Here is a 14,530-nt window from a genome sequence, read left to right on the forward strand (position 1 = left end):
TAAGACGACCACCACCGAAAGCACCTGGCTTAATGATCCTACGACCTCAACTATCTCTATTAACCGGCACATCCCGGAACCGGTACCTTGCTGGACACATCGTAACCACCCCAGGATCCCCGTAACACCACCTGCCCAAGGATAACACGATCTGTAAGGTCACACACGTAACCCCCCTGATTCAAGGTCCTCAAAAGAAAATATTGTAAGAGATACCAAAACACAAAGCCAGAAATATGTGCTACTGAAAATATGTTGTATCCTATTGTAACCCCCTGACTAACCAACCTCTTTTTTCTGTAAAAAACGTTCATTAACTTTTGTTCATGAAAATTGAAAAATGAAAAATAAAGAATCTTTAAAAAAAAAAAGAATAACCATTTTGCCTCAAGGTGCTATTTCAGATTAAGGTGAATGTTATATAGGGTGAACTTTTTATACCGCTGATCTGTGTATAGGTCTTCAAAAATTAAACACCTGGTGACACGGTGCATTATTATTATTATTATTATATTTATATAGCACCAACAAATTCCATAGCAATTTACAATGGGTGGACTAACAAACATGGAATTGTAACCAGACAAGTTGGACACACAGAAACGGAGGGGTTGAGGGCCCTACTCAATGAGCCTACATGCTAGAGGGAGTGGGGTAAAGTAACACAAAAGGTAAGGGCAGTATTAGGGAAGTAGATTGGTAGAATAGTATTCAATGAAGACTTTGTGTGGTTTTTTTTGGAGCCATTAACAGTTTAATTGATACACGTTTGTGAAAAAGTTAGTTTTTAATGATTTTTTGAAGCAGTGGAGACTGGGTGAGCATCTAACAGAAAAGGGACGGGAACGGTGCAGCCCTAGAGGAGTCTTGGATACTAGCATCAGAGGTAGGAGTACAAACAAAGGATAGACGCAGGTCTTCAGCCGTGCGTAAGGGCCTAGACGGGACATACTTGTGTGTTAGGGAGGATACATAGGTGGGAGTAACATTATGAAGAGATTTGAATGCAAGAACCAGAATTTTTTATTGGGCCCTATTTCTTACGGGAAGCCAATGCAGGGACTGACAGATGGGTGAGGTGGGAAGATGCGGGCGGACAGGAAGGTGAGCCTCGCCGCTGCATTTATTATAGACTGCAATGGGGCAAGTTGAAAGCACGTAAGACCAGTGAGAAGCGGATTACAGTAGTCAAGACGAGAGAGGACAGTGGCATGGACCAGCATCTGGTGTTAAGTAGGGGCAGATGCGCGCAATGTTTTTGAGATGGAATGGCAGGATTTGGCGATAGACTGGACATGAGGGGTGAAGGAGAGGTCGGAGTCAAACATGGAGGGAGATAGACACGGGAGTAGCAAAGCTTGAGGGAGGAAAGACTAGAAGTTGTGTTTTGGACAAGTTGAACTTAAGGAAGCTCAAAACTGTCTCATGTACTTTACTTTCCTTTCCTTTTTTATTATATTATTTAATTTTATCATATATTGCCTGGCATCCTGTTTTTTTTTATTCCAGTGAGGACCTCACCAAAGAATCCTAGGTGGAGATCATGATACCTGCGCCCTATCCAATGAGTGGTTTGCCTGCTCAGTTAAGTGTGATAAAACACCTCATACAGAGAGCACTATTATTGTTGTGTTTCTTTTATTTTCTGCGTCTCATTGTCCCCATACTGCTGTGAAACCTGTGGACCACGTCTACACACATATCCTATAAGCGGGGATAATACCACTTTACGCCTATTACACTAGAGCTGGTACTGGCTCTGATAAATGTGAGTAAGACTACATAAGACTTATGACCCAGTAAAGTTTAAGATCATTGTGATATACTATAGAATTGTGATTTTTCTGTTTTCTTGTATGTTCATATGGATTCCAAGCTACATCTGACCAAGTATTTTATACAAGAAGAGCATCTCCCATGGGATCTGGCTTTTTTCTTGCAAGTTGCACTTAATATTAATTTAGACATTATTGTGGACTTTTTACTTTCTATCTTTTTTATAAATTTTTCTTGTTCAGTTTCTATTTAGTTTAATATCAGTTTTTATTGACAATATTGTATTACTAATCACTAGTAGTATATAAATATTAAAGACGTTATCTTCTTATCTTCTTTTACATTATCCTTTTCATTTTGGGGTTTGCGAGGGAGCCGAGGTGTGCCGCCCTCTACCTTTGCTATACATTTTTTGTGATTAGACAGTGCCGATACTTTGTTCTCTTTTTTTTAGGAAAGAAAAAGAGGTTATATGTAGCTTATGCTATAATAAAAGGTTACAAGAACGAGCATTACAGTGACACACAAAGGAGATAACAGGAGTGGACAAGTGTACAATTGTACATCAATAGGCAGAGAATGCAAATGTTTCACACACCAAAAAAGAATAATAAATGAGAGCAAAATCTAACCTGGCGAGTACATCAGATACTTATCCATGCCTTGTTCACTTTGCACGCTCATTTAAAGACAAAAGTGTCCAAGAAAATAAAAGCAGGAAAATATGAATCTTGTTACATAGAGGCAAATCCACATCAAGCACTAAACGTATTAAAATACATTGATGTGATCAATGATGTAAATGCCAGATCTGTTGGGAAATATTTTAATTGTATACAACAAACGATTGCTCTACCTCCTCCCTCTCACTCCTTGCCCCACCTAGCAGTGAATTACTTCAAATGACTATGTCTATCTCTAATCCTAATGCCTAATTCCACAAACTAGCAAACAGAAACAATGCTACTTCATTTTTACTAAGCACAACCAGGTCAATTCTTCAGACACCTGTCTGCACCAAAAATCACCAACGACTGAAATTAGGTCATCTCATCCATTTCTTGAGCGAATACCAAAATAGAGGTAGATGGCTGAATTTTGCTTTAAGAGATGTATGGATAAATTATTGATTTCACAGAAGATGAAAAAAGGATACCTTCTTACAAATTATTGGATCTGTTACAAGGCATAAAAGACCAGGAGATAACTATTAGTAGGAAGGTAAACCCAGTCACTAACCCCACCTGACAAATCTTAGTGATCCCTAAGAAGGAAACAGAAAAGTTTTGCGTGATACAACATTTGTCTAATCAAAAATCAGTTACTGATGCTTTAGATCCTATGGATAGTTCAGTTATTTTTCTGTATTTTGTCTGAAAAATAACTGAAGTATTTAGTTAGTGCAGTGAGTGGGTCCTGGGGCAGATATGCTTAAAGTTGACATAGACTTAGACTCTGCATCTCATCTGTTATCTATTACTCAACGGGATGAGGCCACAAGGGGAATATTATGTTGATATGTGCCTCCCAATGGGATTTTCCATAGCATGTTCATATTCCAAAATCAGACCATAAAGGTTCTATGGCAAATTTCTTCATGTTTCTTTTTTCTAAAAAAAAACGTTTCACAGGGAGCGTTTCATGAACTGCATTCTCTCAAAAATGTGTCCCACCATGGGCACAAATGGAATGTTAGAATAGAGAATCGGATTGCTCGCATTTCCTTGTAGAATTGTAATGACAACTGTACAGTAAAAAGTTTATATTTATTGTGTTCTTTGTTTGCAGAGTTTATATAGAGTTTTTAATTGAAAGTTTATATTGACTTATACGGTGAACTCCCTCTACAAAGGAAGTTTTTATAGATAATTCTAATTCACCTGCACATATAGTATTTAAAGTAATGTTCATGTTCTCAACACTCTGGAATCTGTATTTTAAACTGTGACACAGCATTTCACCATCCCTTTGATCCCAATACAAAACTGTCTTTAGAAAAAAAAGTGGTGGCTTGCTGTGACTGTTTTTCATTACAGAACAAGTTTTTTTTTCAAAGGTAATATAATACGAACAGATTTATTCAGGAAACTCTGCATTTTATTGAATTGAAATCCAAATAGTAACATTTAGATATCAATAGTTGATTTTAAGAAATTCTTCCTCTCTGCTGTAAGAGACGAATTCCCCATTAGGCAACACCCCTGTGCTCTTACTGTTTCACACTGGAGATCTGTGATCGGGTGCTGTGTTATTGTTTGACATTGTTTTTACCCAGAGCCGTAGCTCTAGGCCCATTAATTACTAGGGGGAAAAAATCTGCATTTGTAATGCTGCATAACTGACAGTGAAACCTGGCAGTCATAAAGTGGCAGAAAAAAAAATCGGTGAGAGCACAATTATGAACCAAATAATTAACTAAAATGGAATAGCAACATGATATGATGAAATAGGAAAAGTAACAAATTTTGGGAGGAAACATACAAAATAAGCATACATAGGGAAAGAAAACACACAAAAACTGAACAGGAGACTCACTTTTTTTTATATAACCTCTGACATGTTAGAATGTTGCCAGGTCCACAATAGAACATGACATGGGTGCCCACTTTCCTCTATCCTTAGCACTATCCTCAGATTTGCTACCATCAAAGGAATATGTATACATCAGGAAGAATATAAAACAGCCGCATACACGGACGATATATTACTGACAGAACCTATACAATTTCTACCACTTCTGTTGGCCCACCTGCAGGTTTACACAGTGATTTCTGGTTACAAGCTTAATGTAGACATAACAGAGACACTGCCACTAAATATCTCTGACCCGATACTAAATGACCTTGAGCATAATTAGACATTCCATTTTAACATAACTATCAATGACTACTTGGGCATTCATCTTTCAGAAGACCTTGACAAAACATACAATCTAAATTTTATCCCATTACTAGAAACAGCCCTACAGGATCTGGAATCATGGAAAGGTATATCTATCTCATCGCTAGGCAGATTTACCTCTATAAAAATGCACCTGTTGCCTCGATTATATTTAGGGACCTTGGTCCCCCAGAATACTCTTCAGAGTGGGGAGAGATATAGGATGCCATGTATTCCATTTCAATGTGTAAATCATATAGAACAGGCCTAAAAAACAATATTATGTTTGCATCTCACACCACTCCAATTTAAACAAATGGGCCATTCGGACACAGACATTTGCTGGAAGGGTTGTAGGCAGAAGGACACTTAATTTCACCTTTGGTGGGAATGCACACAAGAAGCGCCACTATGGCTTAAGGTTTCACAACTAAATTCCAGGCTACTACATACAAATATCCTACTTGGTCCATGGATACGGTAGCTTTCTAAGCTTTATAGTGACATTACTAGAGCCCAAAATAAAATGGTATCCAAAATTGCACTAGCCAGTAGAAGAACAATCACAGAGCAATGGGGAAACTCCAATATTCCCACCAGGCTGTGGGTGGCAGAGTGGATGCAGTGGAGATGGATAAACTCTGAGCAGTGATGCATGACACCACTAAACATTTTAACAAAATTTGGGACCCATGGCTTCTAGAATACAGGATCCCAGATTAGGTGATCTCAAGGTTGGGGGATTCAGGGGCATGTAACCACTCATCTTCCGACCATTTCCCTACTGCCATCCTTTTCTCCCTCCCTTTTTCTTCTCATCTCTTCTTCTTCTCCACATCAACAGTCTACTTTTTGAGACTGTGCCCCCCTTTTTGGTTACAGTTGTTGTTAAAAGTTTAATTTGCTGTCTCAATGGTATAACACCCCAAACTACCTCTCATGACATTATCACAACAGGACCCTGTTAAAAATCATCCATCCCGATTTACTGACTTTTGCCTCTAATGACAATGATCTGTATAATGACTCCCATGTACAGTTACAGGAATATCTCACTTATTAGAAATAATATAGAAGAAATGGCTAAAGGGTTAGACAAGTCCAACCCTAAAGTCAAAAATTAGGACTAGATGGGCAACAAATTGGGCATAACCCAGAGCAATGAATAAGAAAAAAATCCCCAACTGTCAACAACAATGAACACTGAAAACAAGGAAAGACAATGGGTTGAAGGGACAGAGAGTGTGGGTTATCAAAATCCAAAAAATGCCAAAAATATTTTTACCTAGATTATGGAGGAGATAATCACTCCTCTAGGTTTAGAGACAATTGGGACAGTATATAAAAATGTCTACCTGTAGATTTAGTACATGTAGCACTATCAGGTTTTGATAACCCACACTCTCTGTCCCTTCAACCCATTGATACCAGGCATTAAATCGGTTTAATTGCCCTACTTTCCCGTATATTTGCACTATACTAGCTAGATCCCATCTATGACCTAGACGCTATGAGGGTAGCACTGTCTTTCCTTGTTTTCAGTGTTCATTGTTGTTTCTATGTATTTCTATATTAAAGATTTTTTATTTTTTTTATATGGTATAAACCATGGTAATTGAGTTATATACTCCTCTGTATGGGCACACCTCCTGTTAATGTGTGTTGGACGTTGGATTTTTTTCTTCCTTCCAGCAACTTTTGACAGTTGGGGATTTTTTTCTTATATCTCACTTATTAACCCATAAGATGGGTTTCAAAAACGAATGTTTGAGCTGTTTATTTGTTCATTCTGGAATATATTGGTAGAAGATAACAGTAACAATCACACTGGGAATTATTACGCTATAATAGAGCTCATGATCAATCTGAGTACTAAATATTTACCTTCCTTTAAATAAGCTCAGGTTGCATTTTGTTTATGAACGTCACAATCCAATGTCACATTTCTCCCCAAAGCCCCTATATCCAATGCTACATGTTTCCCCACAGCCCCTATATCCAATGTCACATATCCCCCACAGCCCCCTATATCCAATGTCACATATCCCCCACAGCCCCAATATCCAATGTCACATTTCACCCCACAGCCCCAATATCCAGTCACATTTCACCCCACAGCCCCCTATATCCAATGTCACATATCCCCCACAGCCCCAATATCCAATGTCACATTTCTCCCCAAAGCCCCGATATCCAATGTCACATATCCCCCACAGCCCCAATATCCAATGTCACATATCCCCCACAGCCCCAATATCCAATGTCACATTTCACCCCACAGCCCCCTATATCCAATGTCACATTTCACCCCAAAGCCCCAATATCCAATGTCACCTATCCCCCACAACCCCTATATCCAATCTCCCATATCCCCCACAGCCACATTTCACCCCACAGCCCCTATATCCAATATCATATTTCACCCCAAAGCCCCTATATCCAATGTCACCTATCCCCCACAGTCCCTATATCCAATGTCACATACTCCCCATAGTCCCTATATACAATGTCACATTTCCCCCCAGAGACCCTATATCCAATGTCACATATCCCCCACAGCCCCTATATCCAATGTCACATTTTTACTCCACAGCCCCTATATACAATGTCACACATACCCCAACACCCCTATATCCAATGCCACATATCCCCCACAGCCCTATATCCAATGTCACATATCCCCCACAGCCCATATATCCAATGTCACATTTTTACCCCACAGCCCCTGTATACAATGTCACATATACCCCAACACCCCTATATCCTATGTCACATATCCCCCACAGCCCCTATATCCAATGTCACATTTCCCCCCCAACACCCCTATATCCAATGTCACATATCCCCAACACCCCAAAATCCAATGTCACATATCCCCCACAGTCCCTATATCCAATGTCACATATCACATTTCACCCCACAGCCCCAATATCCAATGTCACATTTCACCCCACAGCGCCCTATATCCAATGTCACATACTCCCCACAGCCCCCTATATCCAATGTCACATATACCCCAACACCCCTATATCCAATGTCACATATCCCCCAACACCCCAAAATCCAATGCCACATATCCCCCACAGTCCCTATATCCAATGTCACATATCCCCCACAGCCCCAATATCCAACGTCACATTTCACCCCACAGCCCCAATATCCAATGTCACATTTCACCCCACAGCCCCCTATATCCAATGTCACATACTCCCCACAGCCCCCTATATCCAATGTCACATAATCCCCACAGCCCCAATATCCAATGTCACATATCCCCCACAGCCCCTATATCCAATGTCACATTTCACCCCACAGCCCCCTATATCCAATGTCACATAATCCCCACAGCCCCTATATCAAATGTCACATATCCCCCACAGTCCCTATATCTAATGTCACCTACTCCCCATAGTCCCTATATCCAATGTCACATTTCCCCCCAGAGACCCTATATCCAATGTGACATATCCCCCACAGCCCCAATATCCAATGTCACAGTTTTACCCCACAGCCCCTATATACAATGTCACATATACCCCAACACCACTATATCCAATGTCACATATCCCCCACATCCCCCTATATCCAATGTCACATTTCCCCCCAAAGCCCCTATATCCAATGTCACATATACCCCAACACCCCTATATCCAATGTCACATATCCCCCAACACCCCAAAATCCAATGTCACATATCCCCCACAGTCCCTATATCCAATGTCACATATCCCCCACAGCCCCAATATCCAATGTCACATTTCACCCCACAGCCCCAATATCCAATGTCACATTTCACCCCACAGCCCCAATATCCAATGTCACATATCCCCCACAGCCCCTATATCCAATGTCACATATCCCCCACAGCTCCTATATCCAATGTCACATATCCCCCACAGCCCTATATCCAATGTCACATTTCACCCCACAGCCCCAATATCCAATGTCACATATCCCCCACAGCCCCTATATCCAATGTCACATATCCCCCACAGCTCCTATATCCAATGTCACATTTCACCCCACAGCCCCTATATCCAATGTCACATATCCCCCACAGCCCCCTATATCCAATATCATATTTCACCCCACAGCCCCTATATCAAATGTCACATTTCACCCCACAGCCCCTGCATCCAATGACACATATCCCCCATATTTCCTTAATGCCCCCACAGCCCCCCATGTTCCCCCATATCTAGTGACACATGTCCGTCATACCACATTCCTGGCTCCTGGTCCTACTTCCTTCACTGCACTGAGTGTCAATCCTGATACAATTAAACGGAATTCTGTTTCCTCTTCACCACTGAAACTCTGCTGCTCTGTGTGAATGGGGTGTGGCCATGATATTTCATCACACTCCTGCTTACACAAAACAGCATTTATTAGTGAAAAACAAACAGAAAATTACCATTAAGTTTACATTTTGGGAGCAGCCATTCTGCTTAATCATAAGGTGATAAAAGTTGTCATCCCTGAAATGCCAGCACAGTGAGAGTGATGAAACTTCAATGATTAAACTGGCATTATGAACACCAACACAACGTTAGCTTAATGAAGCAGTTTTGGTGTATAGATCATACCTCTAAAGTCTCATAGCTCAGCCACTTAAGAGTTAAATCGTTTGTTTAAACAGCCCTAGCCACACCTCCCCTGACTATGACTGACACAACCTTCCTAGAGAGATCTAATTTTTAAACTTCCTTTGTTGCACAGTCTGCTTAATTTAGACTTTTTTTTTTTATCCTCTGCTCTTTTACTAGCCTCCTGGAGCGTACAGGAGCCCATTGTGTGTGAACAAATGTCAATTAACAGAGCAGGAATTAAATAACTTCTAAAGTAAACACATGTTGCTGTGAGATCTGATTGAAAATAAAACAGTGAAATGAATTGAACTGAGAATTGAGCAGTGAGACTGCAGAGGCATGATCTATACCAGAGTCAGAAACCTTTGGTTACTCAAGATTTCCAGAGCCAAACAGGTTGCAGTTACATAGTTACATAGCTAAAAAGAGACTTGCGTCCATCAAGTTCATCCTTCCTAAAGTTATTAAAGCTCTTGCCCTTGAGCTGTTCCTGGCCAGCCTGGTCCCCATTGGACCCCAGGGAAGCCACTCACACTGCTAGATGTACACGGAGCTGTAGAATAAGCCTCTTTCTCACATAAGTAATACAAACAGCCCACACATAAACATACACAGTTCCCACAAACACAACACCACGGACAATCCACACACATGCAATACCATAAGCAGCCCCACACATAAACACACCAAACACAGAATGTGACATGCCATCCAGACACACAATTCTACAAGCACCCCCAATGCAGAGCCCACATTCATAGGTATCATACACAATACCACAAACTATTCATGAACATATACAATACAACAGCTCAAACACGCACAAACACAAAGTTACAAAGCAACTGCATCACCCTTAAATAACACGTAGAATATGGCAATATACACAACTCAATTTAGAAAAATAGGAACAGCACTCCAAGGGACCTACCCACCACCACCAAATTAACAAGCAATCTGAGTTTACCAATGACAGCAGTTATCCAGAGCACAGGGATAGGAAGACCAAATATTGTCCTTTACATGGTCCTAGACAGGTCATAGATGGTGAGTTATGAGGAAGGTGGTTAGTGCCCCTCGGAATGGAATCTTTACATCAGAAACAAATAATACATTGCACAGTAACAAAATAGGAGATTCTAACTGGTGGTTAATGAATACCCAAATCCAACTTAGTGATAAAATCGGGGTGCAAAATATAGGGAACTAAACAGGAGAAGCAAATCGCAGAATCTCAAAATACGTGCTGAAGGTCACATAATGGTTAATTCAGGAATGAAGAGTACAAATCCAGCACAGAAATAACAGAAACGCATTTCCCGACAAATATACAGGTGGTTTTTCTGGTTTTCGTAAAAAAGAAAAAAAGAGGAAAGATGTTACAAAGTTACAAAATGTGTGGGAGCAAACGGACAAAGTTCTCATAAAAGTGGTAAATTGGATCTTAATGTATCGGCAAAAAGAGAACAAAGCATTGAATCCACATTAAGTAAAGACGTCAAGGCCCAGCCTCATTAAACCAACAATGACAGTTGCCGTCCAGCAATAGTGTGAAGAGCTGTGCAGACATCAGGCAGAAAGGTTTCCTTAAACGAGAGCAGAGTGCATTGGTGCTTAAGCATACAGATTCAATATGCTAGGTGTGGAGAGCTAGTTAAGAAGCGCTCTCCTAGCACTAAAAATACATAAAGTAATAACAAAATAAGAAACCAGCAGAAAAAACACAGCACAGCGAACAGATATACAAAACACAATACTTAGAATCACAAATGTATATCCTTCCAAATCCAATGCAGAAGAAAATATAAAATTTGCATCGTTAAAAAACGTCAAATAAAGCAGCTGAGGTAAGGGATGGAGTCACACTCACATCGTACAGAGCTGTAACAGGCTCTATAGGAAAAGCCCAAAGGTGCCTATACAGACTTGGAAAGGCACTCCTCCAGATGATAGGCAGGAATCCACAGATATTAAAAGTAAGAAAATGTATTGAAGCTTCCCAAAATATTAATAACAAATTAAAAGCACATACTAAAAACAAACATAAAGTCTTAAATATAAGCAGGAAGGACATTCAGTCGCCTAACTGACGCTGGATGTCCTCACGCTCCGCATGATGGAATCGGGAAGGTGTTGCAAAAATTCTGCAGTTTGTACAGTAAGTAAACAAGCTCTAAACAAGGGCAGTTTTTGCTCACCACTGAGCTTGGTGTGGACTGTGGTAAACCAAAACTGCACTTGTTTAGAGCATTAACTTTGGCCAGGGTTAGTGTGATTATTATGCAATGGAATGTTAGTTAATCTCATATTAATCCTTTTAATTTGTGAGTACTAAAAAAGACTAGGTATACCCCATTTTGTATACCCTGGGTTGTCTACTTTTCCAAATGGTATGCCATGATGGGGGTAATTCTCATTCCTGGGCTGCCATACTGTTTCAAAGGCAACATAACAAATCTGGCAAGTTCCAATCTGTAAATACTAAAATGGCAAGTCCTGTATTTGACCCGGTAACTTTCCTAATCCCTATATAACCTGTACGTGGTACAAATATGTGTATTTTTTTGCAGTAAAAGCGAACAGTATTATGACATTAAAGGACCAGTATAGGCAGCCAGACCACTTCAGCTGAATGAAGTGGTCTGGGGGCCAGGTCCATCTAGGGTTATCCCTTCCTGCTGTAAACATAGCAGTTTCAGAGAAACTGCTATGTTTACAAATGGGTTAATCTAGCCTCTAGTGGCTGTCTCACTGACAGCCGCTAGAGGCGCTTCCGCGCTTCTCACTGTGATTTTCACAGTGAGAAGACGCCAGCGTCGATAGGAAAGTATTGAGAATGCTTTCCTATGGACTGACTGAATGCGCGCGCGGCTCTTGCCACGCATGCGCATTCAGCCGATGACGGCAAAAAGAAGGAGGAGTGTTCCCCGCGCCGAGGGAGCCCGGCGGAAAAAAAAAAGGTAAGATTTAACCCCTTCCGCCCCCTAGAGCCCGGCGGGAGGGGGGCCCTGAGGGTCGGGGGGACCTAGAGACCCTATAGTGCCGGCACTATAGTGGTCCTTTAACAGTTGAATTGCCATGCCGAACTTGGAAAATAGCATTTCTTAATTTCTCACACGTTTGTAAAGTGTATTCATATTAAATTATGTTTTTTGTCTAAATATTCAATGTGAAATGAAAGTCCTGTTTCTCCTAAACAAAATTATTTATAATAATTGTGGGTGCACATATAGTCCAATCCCAGGTTTCGTTTACGTTTTGGTTTGCTTTAGAACGTGTACAATTGCCTTCGCCTTAAGGGGTTAAATATAAAGAATTCATTTTTTTTCTGTTTATTGTTCCATTAGAATAACACAATCTGCATAAAATGTATCAGCATACTTAAATGTATTTTTTGCACCTTCGGAGTGAATGATTGTTTTAATAGACTTTCACACATCAGTGGAAATACTGTCTGTGTGGCTGCTCCGGGCCATGCATGCTGTTGTGGCCAAACGAGTGCCCCTCACACTTAGGAACACTCTATGTGCATCTCTGATCAGGTACCTGGTCGGCTGCGCCACAACCGATTAATAACATGGCTAAGACCCCGTCATATGGCGTTGGGAGGAAGTGAGTTGAGATGACTTCCTCCCAGCTATCAGAGAGCCACGTGGAAAGAGCTCAGAGAAAGCAAGAAAAAAACAACATAGTTGCACATTTTAAGAAACAGATCATACCATTATGCAGATTCCAGGTTTCCTTTTCTAAAAATGAAGGAAAGTTGTAAGAAAATAAAAGGAGGAAAGCGCCTAGTGCAATACGGTAATTGCAATTCCCATTAAATAGGCAGCCTTATTAAAGAGGCGTATGTAGTATCTGTACTCTACACCTCTAGATACTCTCGCAGTGGTTAAATCTTCTGGATTAAGGCTAAGAAGAGAATTTGTTTTATTAGAACACACAGAGAATAAAACCGCTTCCTAAAAACAAAGGAGAGTAAAGTCCACGTTTAAACAAACCCATGTATAAAAAAATGTTATATTGCAGTGATCCGGTATAAGTCAATATGAAGTAATAGGAGTTCATGCTCAGGTCGTCTGTATCCAGCGCGGCGTCTAGATGCTGGAGATCTTTAATGTTCCACTTCTTGGCCTCGAAACCTTGAACAACGTGTTTCTCCAGTCGTGGAATAAAAGATTGTATTAAAAACACAAAGACAAATAGTATGCATTCTCTTTAATCCTTTTATTTTCCATTGTGTACAAAAGAACATGTTTGACATTTTTAAACATATTAAATACATTTGAATACATTTAAAGTTTCTATTTAGTGAATGAGTGAGTGTGTTAAATTGTGTATGTTGTATGAACTGACCCCAGCAGCACCATTACAATGTATGCATGTTCAGGTTGGTGTAGCCCTCTTGTATGTAAATATATTTAGGAGTCTGGTTTTGCCACCCTCTCCCCTCCCTGTTACAGGTGCCTCATTCCAGTGTCCTTTTCAACCCCTTAACCCCTTAAGGACACATGACATGTGTGACATGTCATGATTCCCTTTTATTTCAGAAGTTTGGTCCTTAAGGGGTTAAGGACACAGCTTCAAAAGCTTGTCTTACCCTTAAGGACACAAGCCATTTTTGCATTTTTTTGCTGTTTGTGTTCAAATGCAATTTGCATCTCTCTTTTTGTAATGCGTATTTCGTAAAGCTGGTGTGTGCTATTCCTACACAGAACCCCATATTGTGTTCAGCTACATATGCTGAGTATGCCGATACCCCCATCGTATGCCTTTGACACTATTCTGTGAATCTACAATGCCATACAAGAGACAAGGCTATTTCAGTTTCTATAGTTCGAATTTTCATAGATGGATTTGACGGACCTATGTCTCATTTTGGGGTATTATAGCAGTTTGATTGTTCAAATAACCCCACAAAGGGCTTTCCTTGGATAAAGCAGACACCCCAGGGTATCTTATATGGCATGTATGGTGCCTTAACTTGTCACCATTTTTTCACCAATTTATGCCAATGTTTGTGGCGAGGGGAAAAAATTTTAATTTTTTTCATACATGTTGCATTTTTGCTGAGTATTTCTTACACTTGATATGTACCACTGTCATAAAATCCCCCACATTATGCCCAGTTACATCTTCTGAGTAAAGCAATATGCCCAATGTATGACCTAGACACTATTTTACAATGCTGTAAAAGAGATGTGACAAGTTCAGGTTTTTAAGTGTGAATTTTCATGGAGGGTTTTGATGCGTCCCTGTCCCACCATACAATTTCTTAAAGAAGA

Source organism: Pelobates fuscus, chromosome 1 (genome assembly GCF_036172605.1).
Source record: "Pelobates fuscus isolate aPelFus1 chromosome 1, aPelFus1.pri, whole genome shotgun sequence".
In the NCBI taxonomy this organism is placed as follows: Eukaryota; Metazoa; Chordata; class Amphibia; order Anura; family Pelobatidae; genus Pelobates; species Pelobates fuscus.